Source organism: Corella eumyota, chromosome 6 (genome assembly GCF_963082875.1).
Source record: "Corella eumyota chromosome 6, kaCorEumy4.1, whole genome shotgun sequence".
Classification (NCBI taxonomy): domain Eukaryota; kingdom Metazoa; phylum Chordata; class Ascidiacea; order Phlebobranchia; family Corellidae; genus Corella; species Corella eumyota.
In genome coordinates, this window is record NC_137495.1 from 10337721 (window position 1) to 10362767 (window position 25047).

The following is a 25047-nucleotide window of genomic DNA, read 5'->3' on the forward strand; positions in this document are numbered from 1 at the left end:
AAGCCTATAGCTATGAAGAGTTTAAAATTATATTGAAATTAGCAATTTTTTTTTGTTTTTCTAAGTAAGTATTTTTTTTAAAATAAGTATAATTTTACAAGGGGTTACTCTGCATTAAAAAAATAAATATTTTAGGTTAAAAAAAAGAATCTTACCTTAAAGATGAAATTGCTTACCGAAGGTTTTTAAAAGTTGTTTTTTTCCTAAAGATCTTTACAACTATGCAATTTCGTGACTGTAAAGTAATTAATTTGAGTTTGATTAATTAAAATAAAAAAAGTAACAAATTAAACCTTAGCATTTTAATGCTTACCAATTTGTTTTGCATTAAAAAAAGAAATTAATTGCTTGCTTAATTTTCCAAAATGTAAAACAACATTTAAATGTTTGTTTACGTCAGACAAAAAAAGCAAATGATATTCTTACTACCATTTATACAAATTTAATTAATACTTACCTTTTTTATTTTAGTCGTGCAACTGTTAAAGATATTTTTGCTTTTTTTTAATTGCTTGAACAACTCTTTAAACTTAACCTACGCTGAACTGGAAATGTACAAAGACCAAAAAAATATTTATTTATTAAATGAACCTAAAGTAAAAAAACCATTCTGCAATAGATAATTATACACATCCCGATCCTTCTGTGATTTTGTAAAATATACTAAAACAAGATTGTTAAGTAGATTATTTATGCTCAACATTACAAAATTATGTAAAGATTTAAAAAGTGAGCACACTCATTGAAAGTATTTTATATTATTGCTTTATATTTCTAAATACAAATTTTGTTATGTTTTAAAAATGAAGTCTACACAAAAAAACTCTTTCGTGTTAGTTTAAACATGTGCCTTTGCCTTTTTTGTGCCTTCCAAGCACTGGTTCTGGGTTCGACTCTCGTTCGACGCATGACTTTTAATTCAAAAATAGTGTTAAATTGTTTATAATAAAATATACATAGTTTAATATAAAATAATTTTTTTAACTTATGTAGCAATAAAGCAAACATTAAATGTATATAACCCCACATTATCCCACTGGTAATTTTACCCGACTCTGTTGTTTTTAAATTTGTTAATTAAACGTGAACAACCAAAAAATAATTTAATATGCGTTATTAAACATTTGAAAAATTTAAAGACAATATTTTTTATAGAAAAAAATGTCGTGCTTTAAAATGAATATAGTTAAAATATATTATATTAATTAATGATATCCAGATAAGCCAATATAATACATAAAATTTGTTTCAAAAATGGTAATAAGTTTACTTAATCTGGAACTTTCCAACGAAAGTTTAAGCTTTATTTGATACGAATAAGTTTAGTTATTTAAAGTGCAAAAGAAAAAAAATTATATTTTTTATAAGTTGTTAAGCTTTCAACTTTTAAAACATTGAACGATAATAAGCGAGAATATATAAACGATAAAAATTTTTGATTTTAAATTCTTCTTTTTATTTTGATATTAATTCAATACCTTAATATTCAGAAAGTGTGTTATGGGTTAGTGGTAACGCGCCTGTCTTGTAAACAGGAGATCCTGGGTTCGATCCTCAGTAACGCCTTTTCATGTTTAAAACTATTATTGTTAAATTTAATAATTTTAATAAATAGTCTACTTTTTCTGATTTGGAAATAAATAAAATTTGCGGTTTATATTTGCAAATCTTTTTATAATGGGGTTTTAAATTAAATTTGTTTTTTTGGTATGTCTATATTTTCTAGAAAATTTTTTTTCCCTTTTTGATGTGCAAATGTTGGTTAATAAAAATGAATTTTGACATAATGTAAATTTAGCGTTTATTTTTTAAAGAAGTAAGTCAAGATTTTGTATCAACTAACCCATAATAGCAATTATAATTAGAAAATTCGCCACACGATATCTTTAATTTAATGAGTTTCGTAATGCAGCACCCGGTTGAACAGAAATAACCATTTATTCCAATATTTTTTGTAAATATTAAATTATACAATTGTATTGGATTATGTCAGGATGGCCGAGTGGTCTAAGGCGCCAGTCTCAAGGTAAAGTCTTTGCTGTTGAGTGGTGATGGGTGTTCTGGTCTCCGAATGTAGTCGTGGGTTCGAATCCCACTTCTGACATTAGTTTTAAATGACTAAAACACGATTTTTGAATTAAAATTAAATAAATAATCCTCTGTTTTTACTAGTGTTGGTATAATTTCATTTTTTACGAAAAAAAACAACTTCGTTAATCAAAGATTAACGCACTAACGGTTTAGTGCCCACCTTTGCATTTAACGTAATTCAAACTACCTTTAATGATTTTGTTTTAGACTTAAATCTAGTTAAAAATGTTGTTAAATGATTGCCCGCCTTCAAATCATAGGTTTAGCAACAATAAAACATAGTTATATCAACAATAATTATGATTAAATAAAAAAAAAAATTACCAGTTTCTTCATTTCCTTATGCCAATTTTTTTCTTTATACTAAGTATCTCGTTTTTAGTCTGTTTTTTTTTCTTTTTTTAACATTTCCCTATTATTCTTATTTTTTTTATTTTCCTTATTTCTTGATTATCTATTAACTCCTTAATCTCCCTATTTTTCTTATTTCTCAATTTTCTAGTTTTTCTTAGTTCTAGATTTCCCTATTTTCGTATTTTTTGTTTTTTCTGTTTTCCAATTCCTCGATCTCCTTTTTTCCACATTCATCGGTTTCCCTATTTTTCTTATTCCTCGGTTTCCCCATTACCTTATTTCTCGGTTCCTCTATTATCCTTATTCCTCGGTTTCTCTATTTTCTTTATTCCTCGGTTTCACCATTACTTTATTCCTCGGTTTCTCTATTTTCTTTATTCCTTGGTTTCTCCATTACCTTATTCCTCGGTTTCTCTATTTTCTTTATTCTTCGGTTTCCCCATTACTTTATTCCTTGGTTTCTCTATTTTCTTTATTCTTCGGTTTCCCCCATTACCTTATTCCTCGGTTTCCCCATTACCTTAATCCTCGGTTTCTCCATTTTCTTTATTCCTTGGTTTCCCCATTACTTTATTCCTTGGTTCCTCTATTTTTTTTATTCTTCGGTTTCCCCATTACCTTATTCCTCGGTTTCTCTATTTTTTTTATTCTTCGGTTTCCCCATTACCTTATTCCTCGGTTTCTCTATTTCTTTATTCTTCGGTTTTCCCATTACCTTATTCCCCGGTTTCTCTATTTTCTTTATTCCTCGGTTTTTCTATTTTTCTTATTCCTCGGTTTCCCCATTACCTTATACCTCGATTTCTCTATTTTCCTTATTCCTCGCTTTCCCCATTACCTTATACCTCGATTTCTCTATTTTCCTAATTCCTCGGTTTCCACATTACCTTATACCTCAGTTTCTCTTTTTTCTTATTCCTCGGTTTCCCTATTACTTTCTACCTCGGTTTTTCTATTTTCCTTATTTCTTGGTTTTCCCATTACCTTATACTTCGATTTCTCGATTTTTATTATTCCTCGATTTTTCTTATTCCTTGGTTTCTTTAGTTTCCCTATTCTTCGATTTCCTTATTCCTTAACTTGTTTTTTTATTTACCTGTTTTCGTTGTTTCTCGTTTTTTTCTTGTTTTTTTATCTTATATTTATTTTTTTAAAATACAAAAAAAAAATTTCGGCGTTTTGCGCAACTTTAATTTTCTCCTTTTCCTCACTTTCCCCATTCCTTCTTTTAGTATTGCAATATTTCCTTGTTTTGGTGTTAATTTCTCGATTTCCTCATTCCTTCTTTTAGTGTTACCATTGTTTGGTCGATAATTTATTTTTATAAATATGTTTCGATGCGTTCATATTTAAGTTACGTTCGTCAAGTAGTTTTAAAGTCAAGTGGTAATTTTATTTTTTGTGTAAGTTTCGCTTCTTGTTAAAATACACGATTAAATTAAGATTTATTTTAATTTTTTACTGTGAATTTGTCATCTTTTAAAGTATAAGAAATTTTGTTCAGTTGCCAATGTAGTTGTATGTAGCTTAATTTAAATAAATCCACATAAACTTATTTTAAATTTTATCTTGATTTTATACGAAATTGTATTTTATTTTATATAAAATTGCTAACAACCTTAAAGGAAGTTTGTCTATTTTAAAAGGATATCGATTGCTTTTAACTATAACTTGTTTATTAAATTTGCGGTTTTTATTGAACAACTCTTTTAGCATCAAAACTTTACCTCATTTTTTGTTGGTATTGATTCATATTTTTATCTAGTCATTTACGCTTTATATTAAGTGCATATATTTAAATTAAACCTGGAAATTTAGTTTTACTAAACGGACGCCACCAAACAAACATGGATTTGAACTTTAAAGTAAATTTAGTGTTTATTTTTTTTAATAGTTAGAATCTTATATTCCTGTACACAACCAATCATTAAAAACAATAAAAATTAATAAATTTGCTACTTGTGCAAAAACAATGCACCGACTACCAAGCAAAAAGTACAAAAAACTATTAAAATTGAGTCGACTTCTTTTACATTTGCGTGTTAGAATTTGCATAAGCTGTTGATTACAGCCGGAAGATAATCAAGCCTTATTTAACATAAACGTCATGATAGGTTTACAAATCTTCGTGGTATTTAAAATTTATCTTAATATTTTATAGTAATTACAAAAAATATGTTTTTAAAATTAACTACCAATCTTTTTATATTAAATAAAAATAAGGCGTTACTGGGGATTGAGCCCAGGATCTCCTGTTTACGAGACAGGCGCTTTACCACTAAGCTATAACGCCTTGGTGACTAAATAATTAAAATACTTATTCGATTCAAAAGTTTTTTTAAACAAGTTAAAATTTGTTATTACGAATTATGCACTCCTGTCTGGTAATGTTCAGGCAAGTGGTGGGCAATATAAGGGAGTTTTGAAAAAACACTTATTAGATTTTTTCTGCAATTTAGTCCACCATCTAGCAAGATTTGTTAAACGTTGTCTTTTAAAAAACATAAAGGTGTACTTTCCAAGTTTTTTATAGCCAATAGTCGTTCATCAACCTTTAAGATTTTTTCTGAGAAAATTCGTTTATTAACCTATAAGATTAATGGAAAAAATACAGATTCTTTATTTTCTATTAAATCAATCATCTGATTTTGAATTTATAAAATTATTTTCGTTTTTTAAAGATGTTTAAAACAAGCTGGTGATGCACATGTTAACGTTTGTAAAACTGTTTTAATATATTTATATTGAAAAAAAGGATATCCCATACAATTATTGTTTTATTGTTTTTTTAAAGAACGCAATAATTATATCAAAGTAATTCTAAATTCAATATCACAACAAGCAAAAATACTTACAACTAGATTTATTTGATAAATAAAATACGATTTAAAATCATTTGATCATTTTTAAAATTAATCTCGATTAACAAATAAAGATAATCATAAACATAAATTAATTAAGATTATCAACTAAATTATTTTATGTATTTAATTATAAGATAAATGTTTATCATTATTATTTTCTATTTAATTTAAAAGATTGCGGTTCGAGTCAACCTAGGGTCAAACATATCATCGTCTTTTTTTACAATTTTGCTTTGCAAATTTAATAGAAATGTCGCAAATCAGTCGTTTTTGTGTCGCAATCATTGGCGCGTTTAGCTCTTTAACCGAAAAGTTGGAGGTTCGACCAGACGGTCCGGCTTCGATTTCCGGTGTAGAAATAGTTTTTTTATTTTCGACGTGCGTTTTAACGTTATGATGCATAGATCGTTCAATTTGGGAGTTTTCAACAAGAATTTAAATATTAAAATACTTTATTTTAAATACATTTGTTTGTAACGACATAACTGACTTTCTTTAAAGGCATTATGGCATAGTGTTAAAGCGCCTGTCTAGTAAAAAGGAGATCCTGGGATCGATCCCCATTAGCGCCTAATTATTTACCGAACGACCAGTAAAAGTTTTTTTTTATGAAGGTACCGTCCAACGATATTCACCGAACAATGTTACTTATTTTTATGTGGAAAAACTCTTTGTTCCCTTTAAGACAGCTAGCGTGATTTTAGTTAAAAAATTAGTAAAAAAAATTAAAAAAATCCGTTGTCGACAGGATTCGAATCTTCGCGGGCAAAGCACAAATGATATCAAGTCGATTGTCTTAACGACTCGGCCACGCCAACTCGTATTTTGGATTTTCGGAGCAGCCAGGGTGATTTAATCAAATTATTTAAAGTTTTATTAAAACATAAAATAAAGCGTTGGCATGAGTCGAAACTGCGCGGGCAGAGCCTCAAAGAACTCAAACCTATAGCCTCGGTCACGGCAACTCTAATGTTCCATTCTCGAAGCACCTCGCGTGATTTTAATTAGTTAATTAAATTTGTATTTAAACTAAAATAAAATAAAATAATGCGTTGTCGGCAGGATTCGAACCAGTGCGGCCAGAGCCCAATAGATTTCAAGTCTATCGCCTTAACCACTCGGCCACGACAACTGTTATGTTGGATTCTCGGAGCAGCTAGCGTGATTTAAATTAATTTTGTAATAAAACTGAAATAAAAATGCGTTATCGGCTGGACTCGAACCTTCGCGGGCAGAGCCTAAAAGAAATCAAGTCTATACTAAGTTTTCTTCTCCGAGCAGCTAGCGCGATTTTAATTAATTAATATCTATACAATTATTGTATAGGGGATATCCCATACAATTATTATTTTTTTAAAGAACGCAATAATTGTGTCAAAGTAATTTTAAATTCATCATCACAACAAGCAAAAATACTTACAACTAGATTTATTTGATAAATAAAATACGATTTAAAATCATTTGATCATTTTTAAAATTAATCTGTATTAATAAATAAAGATAATCATAAACATAAATTAATTAAGATTATCAACTAAATTATTAAATCAAATTTTATGTATTTAATTATTGGATAAATGTTTATCATTATTATTATTTTCTATTTGATTTAAAAGATTGCGGTTCGAGTCCACCTAGGGTCAAATATATAATCGTCTTTTTTTACAATTTTGCTTTGCAAATTTAATAGAAGTGTCGCGAATTAGTCATATTTGTGTCGCAATAGATTGGCGCGTTTTGCTCTTAACCGAAAGGTTGAAGGTTCGGGCCCATTCATGAACACAATATATTATTACATTTTTATTATATTAATTTTGCTTTGCAAATTTAAACAAAGTGGGCGAAATAATCGTCTCTGTCGCGCAATCGGTTAGGGCGTTCAGCTGTTAGGAGAAAGTTTGAAGGTTTAAGTCCACCAAGGGTCAAATTTATTTTGTTAAACATTTCTATTATTATAATTTTGATCTTGCTTCATTTTTATTACCATAATAATGTTTTGCAAATTTAATAAAAATGTCGCGAATCAGTTGTTGTTGTGTTGCAATGGTTGGCGCATTTGGTTATTAACCGAAAGATCAACCCAGAGATAAAAATAGTTTTCTTTATATTTAAAATTTTTCCTTTGCAAATTTGTTTGAAACTCTTTTCACATGGAACTTCTAACTTTGTTTTTCTGGAATTAAACCATTATTTTAACGATTCATTTTAGCTTTTTATTAAAGGCAAATGTTTGTTTTAAATACGAAGGGCAATTTCGTTCTACTGAACAGAAGCCACTCAATAAACATGGATTTACCCATTACTTAATTTAGCGTTTAATTTTGAAAGAAATTAGACATAATTTTATATTCTTGTAAACAACCGACAACTAAAGGCAGTTATTAATTAATAAATTTACTACACTCCATTCTTAACAAAACTTATCTTGGAGACAATATCAAACATCGGTGGTAAAGTTTATGCTTGTCAAGCTTGGGATTTTTGGTTTTCACCCAGACGGTTCGGCTTTGATTTCCGGTGTAGAAATAGTTTTTTTATTTTCGACGTGCGTTTTAACGTTACGATGCATAGATCGTTCAATTTGGGAGTTTTCAACAAGAATTTAAATATTAAAATACTTTATTTTAAATACATTTGTTTGTAACGACATAACTGACTTTCTTTAAAGGCTTTATGGCATAGTGTTAAAGCGCCTGTCTAGTAAAAAGGAGATCCTGGGATCGATCCCATTAGCGCCTAATTATTTACCGAACGACCAGTAAAAGTTTTTTTTATGAAGGTACCGTCCAACGATATTCACCGAACAATGTTACTTATTTTTATGTGGAAAAACTCTTTGTTCCCTTTAAAACAGCTAGCGTGATTTTAGTTAAAAAATTAGTAAAAAAAATTAAAAAAATCCGTTGTCGACAGGATTCGAATCTTCGCGGGCAAAGCACAAATGATATCAAGTGGATTGTCTTAACGACTCGGCCACGCCAACTCGTATTTTGGATTTTCGGAGCAGCCAGCGTGATTTAATCAAATTATTTAAAGTTTTATTAAAACATAAAATAAAGCGTTGGCATGAGTCGAAACTGCGCGGGCAGAGCCTCAAAGAACTCAAACCTATAGCCTCGGCCACGGCAACTCTAATGTTCCATTCTCGGAGCACCTCTCGTGATTTTAATTAGTTAATTAAATTTGTATTTAAACTAAAATAAAATAATGCGTTGTCGGCAGGAATCGAACCAGTGCGGGCAGAGCCCATTAGATTTCAAGTCTATCGCCTTAACCACTCGGCCACGACAACTGTTATGTTGGATTCTCGGAGCAGCTAGCTTGATTCAAATTAATTTTGTAATAAAACTGAAATAAAAATGCGTTATCGGCTGGACTCGAACCTTCGCGGGCAGAGCCTAAAAGAAATCAAGTCTATACTAAGTTTTCTTCTTCGAGCAGCTAGCGCGATTTTAATTAATTAATATCTATAAAATTATTGTATGGGGGATATCCCATACAATTATTATTTTTTTAAAGAACGCAATAATTGTGTCAAAGTAATTTTAAATTCATCATCACAACAAGCAAAAATACTTACAACTAGATTTATTTGATAAATAAAATACGATTTAAAATCATTTGATCATTTTTAAAATTAATCTCTATTAATAAATAAAGATAATCATAAACATAAATTAATTAAGATTATCAACTAAATTATTAAATCAAATTTTATGTATTTAATTATTAGATAAATGTTTATCATTATTATTTTCTATTTGATTTAAAAGATTGCGGTTCGAGTCCACCTAGGGTCAAATATATAATCGTCTTTTTTTACAATTTTGCTTTGCAAATTTAATAGAAGTGTCGCGAATTAGTCATATTTGTGTCGCAATAGATTGGCGCGTTTTGCTCTTAACCGAAAGGTTGAAGGTTTGAGCCCATTCATGAACACAATATATTATTACATTTTTATTATATTAATTTTGCTTTGCAAATTTAAACAAAGTGGGCAAAATAATCGTCTCTGTCGCGCAATCGGTTAGGGCGTTCAGCTCTTAGGAGAAAGTTTGAAGGTTTAAGTCCACCAAGGGTCAAATTTATTTTGTTAAACATTTCTATTATTATAATTTTGATCTTGCTTCATTTTTATTACTATAATAATGTTTTGCAAATTTAATAAAAATGTCGCGAATCAGTTGTTGTTGTGTTGCAATGGTTGGCGCATTTGGCTATTAACCGAAAGATCAACCCAGAGATAAAAATAGTTTTCTTTATATTTAAAATTTTTCCTTTGCAAATTTGTTTGAAACTCTTTTCACATGGAACTTCTAACTTTGTTTTTCTGGAATTAAACCATTATTTTAACGATTCATTTTAGCTTTTTATTAAAGGCAAATGTTTGTTTTAAATACGAAGGGCAATTTCGTTCTACTGAACAGAAGCCACTCAATAAACATGGATTTACCCATTACTTAATTTAGCGTTTAATTTTGAAAGAAATTAGACATAATTTTATATTCTTGTAAACAACCGACAACTAAAGGCAGTTATTAAATAATAAATTTACTACACTCCATTCTTAACATAACTTATCTTGGAGACAATATCAAACATCGGTGGTAAAGTTTATGCTTGTCAAGCTTGGGATTTCTGGTTTTCACCTAGACGGCCCGGCTTCGATTTCCGGTGTAGAAATAGTTTTTTTATTTTCGACGTGCGTTTTAACGTTATGATGCATAGATCGTTCAATTTGGGAGTTTTCAACAAGAATTTAAATATTGAAATACTTTATTTTAAATACATTTGTTTGTAACGACATAACTGACTTTCTTTAAAGGCATTATAACATAGTGTTAAAGCGCCTGCCTAGTAAAAAAGAGGTCCTTGGATCGATCCCCATTAGCGCCTAATCATTTACCGCACGACCAGTAAAAGTTTTTTTATAAAGGTACTGTCCAACGATATCCACCGAACAACGTTACTTATTTTTATGTGGAAAAACTCTTTGTTTCCTTTAAGACAGCTAGCGTGATTTTAGTTAAAAAATTAAAAAAACTCGTTGTCGGCAGGATTCGAATATGTGCGGACAGCGCCTAAAACATTATAAGTCTATTGCCTTAACCACTCGGCCACGACAACTGTTTTGTTTACTTTTCAAGGTAACTTTAATTAATTTTGTATTTAAAATTGTATTTATTTAATTAAATTTGTAATTAAAAAATGCAAAAAAAATGCGTTTTCGGCAGGATTTGAACTTGTGCCTGCAGAGCTGAATAGGTTCCTTTTTGATAGCCTTAATCAATCGGTCACGACAACTCTTGCTTTTCCTTCTTAAAACAGCTAGCGTGATTTTATTCAATTATTTAAATGCTTGTCCCATGGCATTGTAATTTTTTTATGGTTTTTGTGTTTTAATTATTTTTATTGGTTAAGTGTAGATTTTGGTACCAATAAGCTAGGTATTTACAGTAACATGTGTAGATATGCAGTTTCTTAACAGTTATAATTGCTGTTATTCTTTTGACCGTTTCTAACAACCAACAACTAACTTTGTTCCTATTTGAATAAGCTATTTGCATAATTTTTAAAAACAGAATTTTATAAAATTTTGCTGAACAAATTGTCAAATTTTAAACAAACAAATTTTAAATTTTAACATTTTTTATCGAATTTTAATCAAACGAATCTTATTTGTAGACTAACAATTAATAAAGTTAAAAGAAAAAGGGCATATTGTTCCTAAGCCGATAGATATTCTTTGTTACAACTCAAGTTGTAGGATCACATCTGTAAAACTTCATATATGTTTAATAAATAAGCAAAAGTGATAAAAATTCGAATTTCTGGTTGTGGGTAAATGGCCAGCTGCAAATATTTGTTGCAACTTTTACATTAATTTACTTTTGTTAATAAAGTGATTTAAAATAATTTTTGTCGCAATTACAAAAATAATTATGGTTACTAAATTAAAGGTTTTGCAATATAATAACAGTTTTATATATCTAATCGTGTTATTTAAATAAAATGCGCGTTAAAAGCAATACAAAATGACATTTCCCACTTTAAAATGAACCCCCCAAAAAGTTTAAAATCCCCGAGGAAATAGTAGGGCGCAAAGTACGCACAAAGTTCGCTACGCAAACACCTTGTTTAAACCAACCAAAAAAAATTGACTTAAAATCAAAGTTTTCGAAAGATAATAAGGCATAAGGCTGTCAATTACAATTGGTGGCTTACTTTAGATTTATGTTTATTAGTATCTTAACAAGCCTTTCACACTTACTGGGTTGGCCGAGTGGTTAAGGCGTTGGACTTAAGTTCCAATGGACAAATGTCCGCGTGGGTTCGAACCCCACACCCAGTAGTTTCATTTTAACTTGATTTATTTAAAAAAATGACATTTGGTTCAAAATCGTTTAAACCTTTTTTTTATAAAAAAAAATTTACACAGTAAATTAAAATATAACCTTTATAATAAATAGACTAAATTTCAGCAAACAAACACGCATCGATGTCGTGTAATATAATCAAACTTAATTTAAAAGCAAAATATTTATCTTATTTTTTATTAATCAAGCAAGTATTTAAGCATAATTGACAATAAAATACCTAATTTTATACCCAAAGTAAAAATCATGAACCTTTACCACTTTAAGTAAATTGTTTTTGGTATTTTGAGCATTTGCATGAACAAATAAACGCTGTGAAAGACTCTTGTAGGGAGTGAGGTCAAGAAAATTTTAATCCTAAAAAGTATCGACTGAAACTGTGCTCCTTGGTATGATGACAATGTTGACGGTGATAAATCTTGCTAGTAAGCATTTGCAAGTTTTATTGCAAAGCGTAGCAAAACCGATCAACGCAACCCCTATTCAGACTATGCAATATAAGGATGTTTATTCTAGGCATCTCCTTGTTTGTTATCACAAAACCAATCCTTTACCGAATTGGAAAATTGGCTTATGGTCTATCCGAGAATATTCCTAGTTAAAAATAATTTTAGAAAAAGAATTTAACAACAACTAGAAATATTAGACGTCTTATAATACACGTGACTTTGGTTCGCTGCGATGCAATTTTATCGTTATTAATCGGGTTTTTAAAGAACAAAGCAAACTTATTAACCCAACGAGAATGTTTTACGATTTTGTACAGTATGCAATAAAATCGCTTCAAATAGTATATAAAAAAATTATATGTAATTTTTTTATTACATACATTTCCTACTCTTTATTGCCACTTTTTTTATTATTCACGAAGCCCAATCACTACTTTAACCTAATCTAATTGTTTATTTTTGTTTTATTAATTTTAAAATGATTTTAAAAAAATTAGGCAAGGGTCACCCTTTCCTATGCAAAAAGGTACAAATTTTTTGCCCTTTTATATAACGTCACAATGTCATTGTGGAATGAAACCGACTTTATCAATTGCATCGTGTGATTCAATTAGCAACCGTAACTCTGTGTGTGATGAAAAGTGAACAAATAAATATGTCTTAAGCATAAATAAGTATTTCACGTACTTAAAGTAGGAACAATTTTGCTAAATAAAATACGAGCGCGCCAGGACTCGATCCTGGAATCTTCTGCCCCGTAGGCAGACGCGTTATCTATTGCGCCACCCACCCGCAATGTCCAATTTGATAAATAATGTTTTCTTAATCAAAACTTTAAAAATGCTAAGTCTGTCCAAACAACATGGATTTGGACTTCAAAGTAAATTTAGTGTTAAATTTTTTTAAATAGTCGGAATCTCATATTCTTGTACACAACCAATCTTTAAGAACAATCAAAATTATTAAATTTGCTACTTGTGCAAAAACATTGCACAGAATATCAAGAAAAAAGTACAAAAAACTATTAAAATTTAGTAGACTTATTTTACATTCGCGAGTTAGAATTTGCATAAGCTATTAATTACAGTCGAAAGATAAACAAAAGCCTAATTTAACATAAACGTCAGGTTAGGTTTACAAATCTTCGTGGAGTTTAAAATTTAACGTATTATTTTAAAGTAATCAGAAAAAATTATTTTTAAAATAACTACCAACTTCATTATAGTAAAATAATATTAGGCGTTTCTGGGAATTGAACCCAGGATCTCCTGTTTACGAGACGGACGCTTCATTATAAGCATAAAAGCCTCGGTAACTAAATGATTAAAATACTGATTCGATTCAAAAGTTTTTTTAAACAAGATAAAATTTGTTATTACTAATTATGCAATCCTGTCTGGTAATGTTCAGGCAAGTGGTGGGTAATAAAAAGGAGTTTTAAAAAACACTGACCTTTAAGATTTGTTCTGCAATCTAGTCCATCATCTAGCAAGATTTGTTAAACGTTGTCTTTTAAAAAAGATAAAGGTGTACTTTCCAAGTTTTTTATAGCCAAAAGTAGTTCATCAACCTTTAAGATTAATGAAAAAAATACAGATTCTTTAACTTCCATTAAATCACTCATCTGATTTTAAATTTATAAAATTATTTTCGTCTTTTAAAGATGTTTAAAAGAAGCTGGTGATGCACATATTAACGTTTGTAAAACTGTTTTAATATATTTATATTGAAAAGGGTGATATCGCATACAATTATTTTTTTTAAAGAACGCAATAATTGTGTCAAAGTAATTTTATATTCATCATCACAACAAGCAAAAATTCTTACAACTAGATTTATTTGATAAATAAAATACGATTTAAAATCATTTGATTATTTTTAAAATTAATCTCTATTATTAAATAAAGATATTCATAAACATTAATTAATTAAGATTATCAACTAAATTATTAAATCAAATTTTATGTATTTAATTATTAGATAAATGTTTATCATTATTATTTTCTATTTAATTTAAAAGATTGCGGTTCGAGTCCACCCAGGGTCAAAAATATAATTGTCTTTTTTTACAATTTTGCTTTGCAAATTTGATAGAAATGTCGCAAATCAGTCGTTTCTGTGTCGCAATCATTGGCGCGTTTAGTTCTTTAACCGAAAAGTTGGAGGTTCGACCCCCCCAAAAATGAAACTAGTTTTTTCTCATTTTTATTAATATAATTTCGCTTTGCAAATTTAATAGAAGTGTCGCGAATTAGTCGTATTTGTGTCGCAATAGATTGGCGCGTTTTGCTCTTAACCGAAAGGTTGAAGGTTCGGGCCCATTCATGAACGAAATTTATTATTACATTTTTATTATATTAATTTTGCTTTGCAAATTCAAAAAATTGAAAAGCGAAATAAACGTCTCTGTCGCGCAATCGGTTCGGGCGTTCAGCTGTTAGAAGAAAGTTTGAAGGTTTAAGTCCACCCAGGGTCAAATTTATTTTGTTACATTTTTATTATTATAATTTTGATCTCCATATTTAGACCAAGTGTGTCAAAAAATGTCGTCTCTATGGCGCAATCAGTTAGCGAGTTCGTCTGTTAACCGAAAGGTTGGTTGTTCGAGTCCACCCAACGTCAAATATATTTTGTTACATTTTTATTATTATAATTTTAATCTTCAGATTCAATCCAAGTGTAGCAATGGATGTCGTCTCTGTGGCGCAATCGGTTAGCGCGTTCGGCTGTTAACCGAAAGGTGGGTGGTTCAAGCCCACCCAGGGACGAATTTTTTGTTTGCTTCATTTTTATTACCATAATAATGTTTTGCAAATTTCATAAAAATGTCGCGAATCAGTTGGGTTGCAATGGTTGGCGCATTCGGCTATTAACTATTAACTTCCATTACATCAATCATCTGATTTTGAATTTATAAAATTATTTTCGTCTTTTAAAGATGTTTAAAAAAAGCTGGTGATGCACATATTAACGTATGTAAAACTGTTTTGATATATTTATATTGAAAAGGGTGATATCGCATACAATTATTTTTTTTAAAGAACGCAATAATTGTGTCAAAGTAATTTTAAATTCATCATCACAACAAGCAAAAATTCTTACAACTAGATTTATTTGATAAATAAAATACGATTTAAAATCATTTGATCATTTTTAAAATTAATCTCTATTATTAAATAAAGATATTCATAAACATTAATTAATTAAGATTATCAACTAAATTATTAAATCAAATTTTATGTATTTAATTATTAGATAAATGTTTATCATTATTATTTTCTATTTAATTTAAAAGATTGCGGTTCGAGTCCACCCAGGGTCAAAAATATAATTGTCTTTTTTTACAATTTTGCTTTGCAAATTTGATAGAAATGTCGCAAATCAGTCGTTTCTGTGTCGCAATCATTGGCGCGTTTAGCTCTTTAACCGAAAAGTTGGAGGTTCGACCCCCCCAAGAATGAAACTAGTTTTTTCTCATTTTTATTAATATAATTTCGCTTTGCAAATTTAATAGAAGTGTCGCGAATTAGTCGTATTTGTGTCGCAATAGATTGGCGCGTTTTGCTCTTAACCGAAAGGTTGAAGGTTCGGGCCCATTCATGAACGAAATATATTATTACATTTTTATTATATTAATTTTGCTTTGCAAATTCAAAAAATTGAAAAGCGAAGTAAACGTCTCTGTCGCGCAATCGGTTCGGGCGTTCAGCTGTTAGAAGAAAGTTTGAAGGTTTAAGTCCACCCAGGGTCAAACTTATTTTGTTACATTTTTATTATTATAATTTTGATCTCCATATTTAGACCAAGTGTGACAAAAAATGTCGTCTCTATGGCGCAAGCAGTTAGCGAGTTCGTCTGTTAATCGAAAGGTTGGTTGTTCGAGTCCACCCAACGTCAAATATATTTTGTTACATTTTTATTATTATAATTTTAATCTACAGATTCAATCCAAGTGTAGCAATGGATGTCGTCTCTGTGGCGCAATCGGTTAGCGCGTTCGGCTGTTAACCGAAAGGTTGGTGGTTCAAGCCCACCCAGGGACGAATTTTTTGTTTGCTTCATTTTTATTACCATAATAATGTTTTGCAAATTTCATAAAAATGTCGCGAATCAGTTGGGTTGCAATGGTTGGCGCATTCGGCTATTAACTATTAACTTCCATTAAATCAATCATCTGATTTTGAATTTATAAAATTATTTCCGTTTTTTAAAGGTGTTTAAAAAAAGCTGGTGATGCACATGTTAACGTTTGTAAAACTGTTTTGATATATTTATATTGAAAAGGGTGATATCCCATACAATTATTTTTTTTTAAACAATGCAATACTTGTGTCAAAGTAATTTTAAATTCATCATCACAACAAGCAAAAATACTTACAACTAGATTTATTTAATAAATAAAATACGATTTAAAATAATTTAATCATTTTTAAAATTAATCTCTATTAATAAATAAAGACAATCATGAACATTAATTAATTAAGATTATCAACTAAATTATTAAATCAAATTTTATGTATTTAATTATTAGATAAATGTTTATCATTATTAGTTTCTATTTAATTTAAAAGATTGCGGTTCGAGTCCACCCAGGGTCAAATATATAATCGTCTTATTTTTACAATTTTGCTTTGCAAATTTGATAAAAATGTCGCAAATCGGTCGTTTCTGTGTCACAATCATTGGCGCGTTAGCTCTTTAACCGAAAGATTTGAGGTTCGAGCCCGCCTAAGGACGAAACTATTTTTTTTCCATTTTTATTATCATTATAATTTTGCTTTGCAAATTTAGTAGAAATGTCGCGAATTAGTCGTATGTGTGGCGCAATAGATTGGCGCGTTTTGCTCTTAACCGAAAGGTTGAAGGTTTAAGTCCACCCAGGGTCAAATTTATTTTGTTACATTTTTATTATTATAATTTTGATCTCCATATTTAGACCAAGTGTGTCAAAAAATGTCGTCTCTATGGCGCAATCAGTTAGCGAGTTCGTCTGTTAACCGAAAGGTTGGTTGTTCGAGTCCACCCAACGTCAAATATATTTTGTTACATTTTTATTATTATAATTTTAATCTTCAGATTCAATCCAAGTGTAGCAATGGATGTCGTCTCTGTGGCGCAATCGGTTAGCGCGTTCGGCTGTTAACCGAAAGGTGGGTGGTTCAAGCCCACCCAGGGACGAATTTTTTGTTTGCTTCATTTTTATTACCATAATAATGTTTTGCAAATTTCATAAAAATGTCGCGAATCAGTTGGGTTGCAATGGTTGGCGCATTCGGCTATTAACTATTAACTTCCATTAAATCAATCATCTGATTTTGAATTTATAAAATTATTTTCGTCTTTTAAAGATGTTTAAAAAAAGCTGGTGATGCACATATTAACGTATGTAAAACTGTTTTGATATATTTATATTGAAAAGGGTGATATCGCATACAATTATTTTTTTTAAAGAACGCAATAATTGTGTCAAAGTAATTTTAAATTCATCATCACAACAAGCAAAAATTCTTACAACTAGATTTATTTGATAAATAAAATACGATTTAAAATCATTTGATCATTTTTAAAATTAATCTCTATTATTAAATAAAGATATTCATAAACATTAATTAATTAAGATTATCAACTAAATTATTAAATCAAATTTTATGTATTTAATTATTAGATAAATGTTTATCATTATTATTTTCTATTTAATTTAAAAGATTGCGGTTCGAGTCCACCCAGGGTCAAAAATATAATTGTCTTTTTTTACAATTTTGCTTTGCAAATTTGATAGAAATGTCGCAAATCAGTCGTTTCTGTGTCGCAATCATTGGCGCGTTTAGCTCTTTAACCGAAAAGTTGGAGGTTCGACCCCCCCAAGAATGAAACTAGTTTTTTCTCATTTTTATTAATATAATTTCGCTTTGCAAATTTAATAGAAGTGTCGCGAATTAGTCGTATTTGTGTCGCAATAGATTGGCGCGTTTTGCTCTTAACCGAAAGGTTGAAGGTTCGGGCCCATTCATGAACGAAATATATTATTACATTTTTATTATATTAATTTTGCTTTGCAAATTCAAAAAATTGAAAAGCGAAGTAAACGTCTCTGTCGCGCAATCGGTTCGGGCGTTCAGCTGTTAGAAGAAAGTTTGAAGGTTTAAGTCCACCCAGGGTCAAACTTATTTTGTTACATTTTTATTATTATAATTTTGATCTCCATATTTAGACCAAGTGTGACAAAAAATGTCGTCTCTATGGCGCAAGCAGTTAGCGAGTTCGTCTGTTAACCGAAAGGTTGGTTGTTCGAGTCCACCCAACGTCAAATATATTTTGTTACATTTTTATTATTATAATTTTAATCTACAGATTCAATCCAAGTGTAGCAATGGATGTCGTCTCTGTGGCGCAATCGGTTAGCGCGTTCGGCTGTTAACCGAAAGGTTGGTGGTTCAAGCCCACCCAGGGACGAATTTTTTGTTTGCTTCATTTTTATTACCATAATAATGTTTTGCAAATTTCATAAAAATGTCGCGAATCAGTTGGGTTGCAATGGTTGGCGCATTCGGCTATTAACTATTAACTTCCATTAAATCAATCATCTGATTTTGAATTTATAAAATTATTTCCGTTTTTTAAAGGTGTTTAAAAAAAGCTGGTGATGCACATGTTAACGTTTGTAAAACTGTTTTGATATATTTATATTGAAAAGGGTGATATCCCATACAATTATTTTTTTTTAAACAATGCAATACTTGTGTCAAAGTAATTTTAAATTCATCATCACAACAAGCAAAAATACTTACAACTAGATTTATTTAATAAATAAAATACGATTTAAAATAATTTAATCATTTTTAAAATTAATCTCTATTAATAAATAAAGACAATCATGAACATTAATTAATTAAGATTATCAACTAAATTATTAAATCAAATTTTATGTATTTAATTATTAGATAAATGTTTATCATTATTAGTTTCTATTTAATTTAAAAGATTGCGGTTCGAGTCCACCCAGGGTCAAATATATAATCGTCTTATTTTTACAATTTTGCTTTGCAAATTTGATAAAAATGTCGCAAATCGGTCGTTTCTGTGTCACAATCATTGGCGCGTTAGCTCTTTAACCGAAAGATTTGAGGTTCGAGCCCGCCTAAGGACGAAACTATTTTTTTTCCATTTTTATTATCATTATAATTTTGCTTTGCAAATTTAGTAGAAATGTCGCGAATTAGTCGTATGTGTGGCGCAATAGATTGGCGCGTTTTGCTCTTAACCGAAAGGTTGAAGGTTTAAGTCCACCCAGGGTCAAATTTATTTTGTTACATTTTTATTATTATAATTTTGATCTCCATATTTAGACCAAGTGTGTCAAAAAATGTCGTCTCTATGGCGCAATCAGTTAGCGAGTTCGTCTGTTAACCGAAAGGTTGGTTGTTCGAGTCCACCCAACGTCAAATATATTTTGTTACATTTTTATTATTATAATTTTAATCTTCAGATTCAATCCAAGTGTAGCAATGGATGTCGTCTCTGTGGCGCAATCGGTTAGCGCGTTCGGCTGTTAACCGAAAGGTGGGTGGTTCAAGCCCACCCAGGGACGAATTTTTTGTTTGCTTCATTTTTATTACCATAATAATGTTTTGCAAATTTCATAAAAATGTCGCGAATCAGTTGGGTTGCAATGGTTGGCGCATTCGGCTATTAACTATTAACTTCCATTAAATCAATCATCTGATTTTGAATTTATAAAATTATTTTCGTCTTTTAAAGATGTTTAAAAAAAGCTGGTGATGCACATATTAACGTATGTAAAACTGTTTTGATATATTTATATTGAAAAGGGTGATATCGCATACAATTATTTTTTTTAAAGAACGCAATAATTGTGTCAAAGTAATTTTAAATTCATCATCACAACAAGCAAAAATTCTTACAACTAGATTTATTTGATAAATAAAATACGATTTAAAATCATTTGATCATTTTTAAAATTAATCTCTATTATTAAATAAAGATATTCATAAACATTAATTAATTAAGATTATCAACTAAATTATTAAATCAAATTTTATGTATTTAATTATTAGATAAATGTTTATCATTATTATTTTCTATTTAATTTAAAAGATTGCGGTTCGAGTCCACCCAGGGTCAAAAATATAATTGTCTTTTTTTACAATTTTGCTTTGCAAATTTGATAGAAATGTCGCAAATCAGTCGTTTCTGTGTCGCAATCATTGGCGCGTTTAGCTCTTTAACCGAAAAGTTGGAGGTTCGACCCCCCCAAGAATGAAACTAGTTTTTTCTCATTTTTATTAATATAATTTCGCTTTGCAAATTTAATAGAAGTGTCGCGAATTAGTCGTATTTGTGTCGCAATAGATTGGCGCGTTTTGCTCTTAACCGAAAGGTTGAAGGTTCGGGCCCATTCATGAACGAAATATATTATTACATTTTTATTATATTAATTTTGCTTTGCAAATTCAAAAAATTGAAAAGCGAAGTAAACGTCTCTGTCGCGCAATCGGTTCGGGCGTTCAGCTGTTAGAAGAAAGTTTGAAGGTTTAAGTCCACCCAGGGTCAAACTTATTTTGTTACATTTTTATTATTATAATTTTGATCTCCATATTTAGACCAAGTGTGACAAAAAATGTCGTCTCTATGGCGCAAGCAGTTAGCGAGTTCGTCTGTTAACCGAAAGGTTGGTTGTTCGAGTCCACCCAACGTCAAATATATTTTGTTACATTTTTATTATTATAATTTTAATCTACAGATTCAATCCAAGTGTAGCAATGGATGTCGTCTCTGTGGCGCAATCGGTTAGCGCGTTCGGCTGTTAACCGAAAGGTTGGTGGTTCAAGCCCACCCAGGGACGAATTTTTTGTTTGCTTCATTTTTATTACCATAATAATGTTTTGCAAATTTCATAAAAATGTCGCGAATCAGTTGGGTTGCAATGGTTGGCGCATTCGGCTATTAACTATTAACTTCCATTAAATCAATCATCTGATTTTGAATTTATAAAATTATTTCCGTTTTTTAAAGGTGTTTAAAAAAAGCTGGTGATGCACATGTTAACGTTTGTAAAACTGTTTTGATATATTTATATTGAAAAGGGTGATATCCCATACAATTATTTTTTTTTAAACAATGCAATACTTGTGTCAAAGTAATTTTAAATTCATCATCACAACAAGCAAAAATACTTACAACTAGATTTATTTAATAAATAAAATACGATTTAAAATAATTTAATCATTTTTAAAATTAATCTCTATTAATAAATAAAGACAATCATGAACATTAATTAATTAAGATTATCAACTAAATTATTAAATCAAATTTTATGTATTTAATTATTAGATAAATGTTTATCATTATTAGTTTCTATTTAATTTAAAAGATTGCGGTTCGAGTCCACCCAGGGTCAAATATATAATCGTCTTATTTTTACAATTTTGCTTTGCAAATTTGATAAAAATGTCGCAAATCGGTCGTTTCTGTGTCACAATCATTGGCGCGTTAGCTCTTTAACCGAAAGATTTGAGGTTCGAGCCCGCCTAAGGACGAAACTATTTTTTTTCCATTTTTATTATCATTATAATTTTGCTTTGCAAATTTAGTAGAAATGTCGCGAATTAGTCGTATGTGTGGCGCAATAGATTGGCGCGTTTTGCTCTTAACCGAAAGGTTGAAGGTTTGGGCCCATTCATGAACGAAATATATTATTACATTTTCATTATATTAATTTTGCTTTGCAAATTTAAACAAAGTGGGCGAAATAATCGTCTCTGTCGCGCAATCGGTTAGGGCGTTCAGCTGTTAGGAGAAAGTTTGAAGGTTTAAGTCCACCAAGGGCCAAATTTATTTTGTTAAACATTTCTATTATTATAATTTTGATCTTGCTTCATTTTTATTAGCATAATGATGTTTTGCAAATTTAATAAAAGTGTCGCGAATCAGTTGTTGTTGTGTTACATCGGTTGGCGCATTTGGCTATTAACCGAAAGGCCAACCCAGAGATAAAAATAGTTTTCTTTATATTTAAAAATTTTTACTTTGCAAATTTGTTTGAAACTCTTTTCACATGGAACCTCTAACTTTGTTTTTCTGAAATTAAACCATTATTTTAACGATTCATTTTAGCTTTTTATTAAAGGCAAATGTTTGTTTTAAAGACGAAGGGCAATTTCGTTCTACTGAACAGAAGCCACTCAATAAACATGGATTTAGACATTACTTAATTTAGCGTTTAATTTTGAAGAAAATTAGACAGAATTTTATATTCTTGTAAACAACCGACAACTAAAGGCAGTTATTAAATAATAAATTTACTACACTCCATTCTTAACATAACTTATCTTGGAAACAATATCAAACATCGGTGGTAAAGTTTATGCTTGTCAAGCTTGGGATTTCTGGTTTTCACCTAGACGGCCCGGCTTCGATTTCCGGTGTAGAAATAGTTTTTTTATTTTCGACGTGCGTTTTAACGTTATGATGCATAGATCGTTCAATTTGGGAGTTTTCAACAAGAATTTAAATATTAAAATACTTTATTTTAAATACATTTGTTTGTAACGACATAACTGACTTTCTTTAAAGGCATTATAACATAGTGTTAAAGCGCCTGCCTAGTAAAAAGGAGGTCCTTGGATCGATCCCCATTAGCGCCTAATCATTTACCGCACGACCAGTAAACGTTTTTTTATAAAGGTACTGTCCAACGATATCCACCGAACAACGTTACTTATTTTTATGTGGAAAAACTCTTTGTTTCCTTTAAGACAGCTAGCGTGATTTTAGTTAAAAAATTAAAAAAACTCGTTGTCGGCAGGATTCGAATATGTGCGGACAGCGCCTAAAACATTATAAGTCTATTGCCTTAACCACTCGGCCACGACAACTGTTTTGTTTACTTTTCAAGGTAACTTTAATTAATTTTGTATTTAAAATTGTATTTATTTAATTAAATTTGTAATTAAAAAATGCAAAAAAAATGCGTTTTCGGCAGGATTTGAACTTGTGCCTGCAGAGCTGAATAGGTTCCTTTTTGATAGCCTTAATCAATCGGTCACGACAACTCTTGCTTTTCCTTCTTAAAACAGCTAGCGTAATTTTATTCAATTATTTAAATGCTTGTCCCATGGCATTGTAATTTTTTTATGGTTTTTGTGTTTTAATTATTTTTATTGGTTAAGTGTAGATTTTGGTACCAATAAGCTAGGTATTTACAGTAATATGTGTAGATATGCAGTTTCTTAACAGTTATAATTGCTGTTATTCTTTTGACCGTTTCTAACAACCAACAACTAACTTTGTTCCTATTTGAATAAGGTATATATGCTATTTGCATAATTTTTAAAAACAGAATTTTATAAAATTTTGCTGAACAAATTGTCAAATTTTAAACAAACAAATTTTAAATTTTAACATTTTTTATCGAATTTTAATCAAACGAATCTTATTTGTAGACTAATAATTAATAAAGTTAAAAGAAAAAGGGCATATTGTTCCTAAGCCGATAGATATTCTTTGTTACAACTCAAGTTGTAGGATCACATCTGTAAAACTTCATATATGTTTAATAAATAAGCAAAAGTGATAAAAATTCGAATTTCTGGTTGTGGGTAAATGGCCAGCTGCAAATATTTGTTGCAACTTTTACATTAATTTACTTTTGTTAATAAAGTGATTTAAAATAATTTTTGTCGCAATTACAAAAATAATTATGGTTACTAAATTAAAGGTTTTGCAATATACGAACAGTTTTATATATCTAATCGTGTTATTTAAATAAAATGCGCGTTAAAAGCAATACAAAATGACATTTCCCACTTTAAAATGAGCCCCCCAAAAAGTTTAGAATCCCCGAGGAAATAGTAGGGCGCAAAGTACGCACAAAGTTCGCTACGCAAACACCTTGTTTAAACCAACCAAAAAAAATTGACTTAAAATCAAAGTTTTCGAAAGATAATAAGGCATAAGGCTGTCAATTACAATTGGTGGCTTACTTTAGATTTATGTTTATTAGTATCTTAACAAGCCTTTCACACTTACTGGGTTGGCCGAGTGGTTAAGGCGTTGGACTTAAGTTCCAATGGACAAATGTCCGCGTGGGTTCGAACCCCACATTCAGTAGTTTCATTTTAACTTGATTTATTTAAAAAAATGACATTTGGTTCAAAATCGTTTAAACCTTTTTTTTATAAAAAAAAATTTACACAGTAAATTAAAATATAACCTTTATAATAAATAGACTAAATTTCAGCAAACAAACACGCATCGATGTCGTATAATATAATCAAACTAAATTTAAAAGCAAAATATTTATCTTATTTTTTATTAATCAAGCAAGTATTTAAGCATAATTGACAATATACCCAAAGTAAAAATCATGAACCTTTACCACTTTAAGTAAATTGTTTTTGGTATTTTGAGCATTTGCCTGAACAAATAAACGCTGTGAAAGACTCTTGTAGGGAGTGAGGTCAAGAAATTTTAATCCTAAAAAGTATCGACTGAAACTGTGCTCCTTGGTATGATGACAATGTTGACGGTGATAAATCTTGCTAGTAAGCATTTGCAAGTTTTATTGCAAAGCGTAGCAAAACCGATCAACGCAACCCCTATTCAGACTATGCAATATAAGGATGTTTATTCTAGGCATCTCCTTGTTTGTTATCACAAAACCAATCCTTTACCGAATTGGAAAATTGGCTTATGGTCTATCCGAGAATATTCCTAGTTAAAAATAATTTTAGAAAAAGAATACTTACCTTTTGTGTATGAAAATTAAATTTGATGTTTAAAAACTACAAGTTTTTTTACAATTTAACAACAACTAGAAATATAAGACGTCTTATAATACACGTGACTTTGTTTCGCTGCGATGCAATTTTATCGTTATTAATCGGGTTTTTA

The 25047-nt window shown here is 29.8% G+C and overlaps 11 non-coding genes across 11 annotated transcripts; 8 read left to right on the forward strand and 3 right to left on the reverse strand.

Moving 5' to 3' along the window:
* Positions 1-4666: 4666 nt before the first annotated feature.
* Positions 4667-4738, reverse strand: Trnat-cgu (transfer RNA threonine (anticodon CGU)). The gene has a single exon. It is a non-coding gene; the product is annotated as a tRNA-Thr (tRNA).
* A 1621-nt stretch (positions 4739-6359) lies between these two features.
* Positions 6360-6441, reverse strand: Trnas-uga (transfer RNA serine (anticodon UGA)). Its single transcript has one exon. It is a non-coding gene; the product is annotated as a tRNA-Ser (tRNA).
* A 2078-nt stretch (positions 6442-8519) lies between these two features.
* Trnas-uga (transfer RNA serine (anticodon UGA)) lies at positions 8520-8601 on the reverse strand. The gene has a single exon. It is a non-coding gene; the product is annotated as a tRNA-Ser (tRNA).
* Positions 8602-11578: 2977 nt separating this feature from the next.
* On the forward strand, positions 11579-11661 carry Trnal-uaa (transfer RNA leucine (anticodon UAA)). Its single transcript has one exon. It is a non-coding gene; the product is annotated as a tRNA-Leu (tRNA).
* Positions 11662-14829: 3168 nt separating this feature from the next.
* On the forward strand, positions 14830-14903 carry Trnan-guu (transfer RNA asparagine (anticodon GUU)). The gene has a single exon. It is a non-coding gene; the product is annotated as a tRNA-Asn (tRNA).
* A 1201-nt stretch (positions 14904-16104) lies between these two features.
* Positions 16105-16178, forward strand: Trnan-guu (transfer RNA asparagine (anticodon GUU)). The gene has a single exon. It is a non-coding gene; the product is annotated as a tRNA-Asn (tRNA).
* A 1061-nt stretch (positions 16179-17239) lies between these two features.
* Trnan-guu (transfer RNA asparagine (anticodon GUU)) lies at positions 17240-17313 on the forward strand. Its single transcript has one exon. It is a non-coding gene; the product is annotated as a tRNA-Asn (tRNA).
* Positions 17314-18514: 1201 nt separating this feature from the next.
* On the forward strand, positions 18515-18588 carry Trnan-guu (transfer RNA asparagine (anticodon GUU)). Its single transcript has one exon. It is a non-coding gene; the product is annotated as a tRNA-Asn (tRNA).
* A 1061-nt stretch (positions 18589-19649) lies between these two features.
* Trnan-guu (transfer RNA asparagine (anticodon GUU)) lies at positions 19650-19723 on the forward strand. The gene has a single exon. It is a non-coding gene; the product is annotated as a tRNA-Asn (tRNA).
* Positions 19724-20924: 1201 nt separating this feature from the next.
* Trnan-guu (transfer RNA asparagine (anticodon GUU)) lies at positions 20925-20998 on the forward strand. Its single transcript has one exon. It is a non-coding gene; the product is annotated as a tRNA-Asn (tRNA).
* A 3183-nt stretch (positions 20999-24181) lies between these two features.
* On the forward strand, positions 24182-24264 carry Trnal-uaa (transfer RNA leucine (anticodon UAA)). The gene has a single exon. It is a non-coding gene; the product is annotated as a tRNA-Leu (tRNA).
* Positions 24265-25047: the final 783 nt, after the last annotated feature.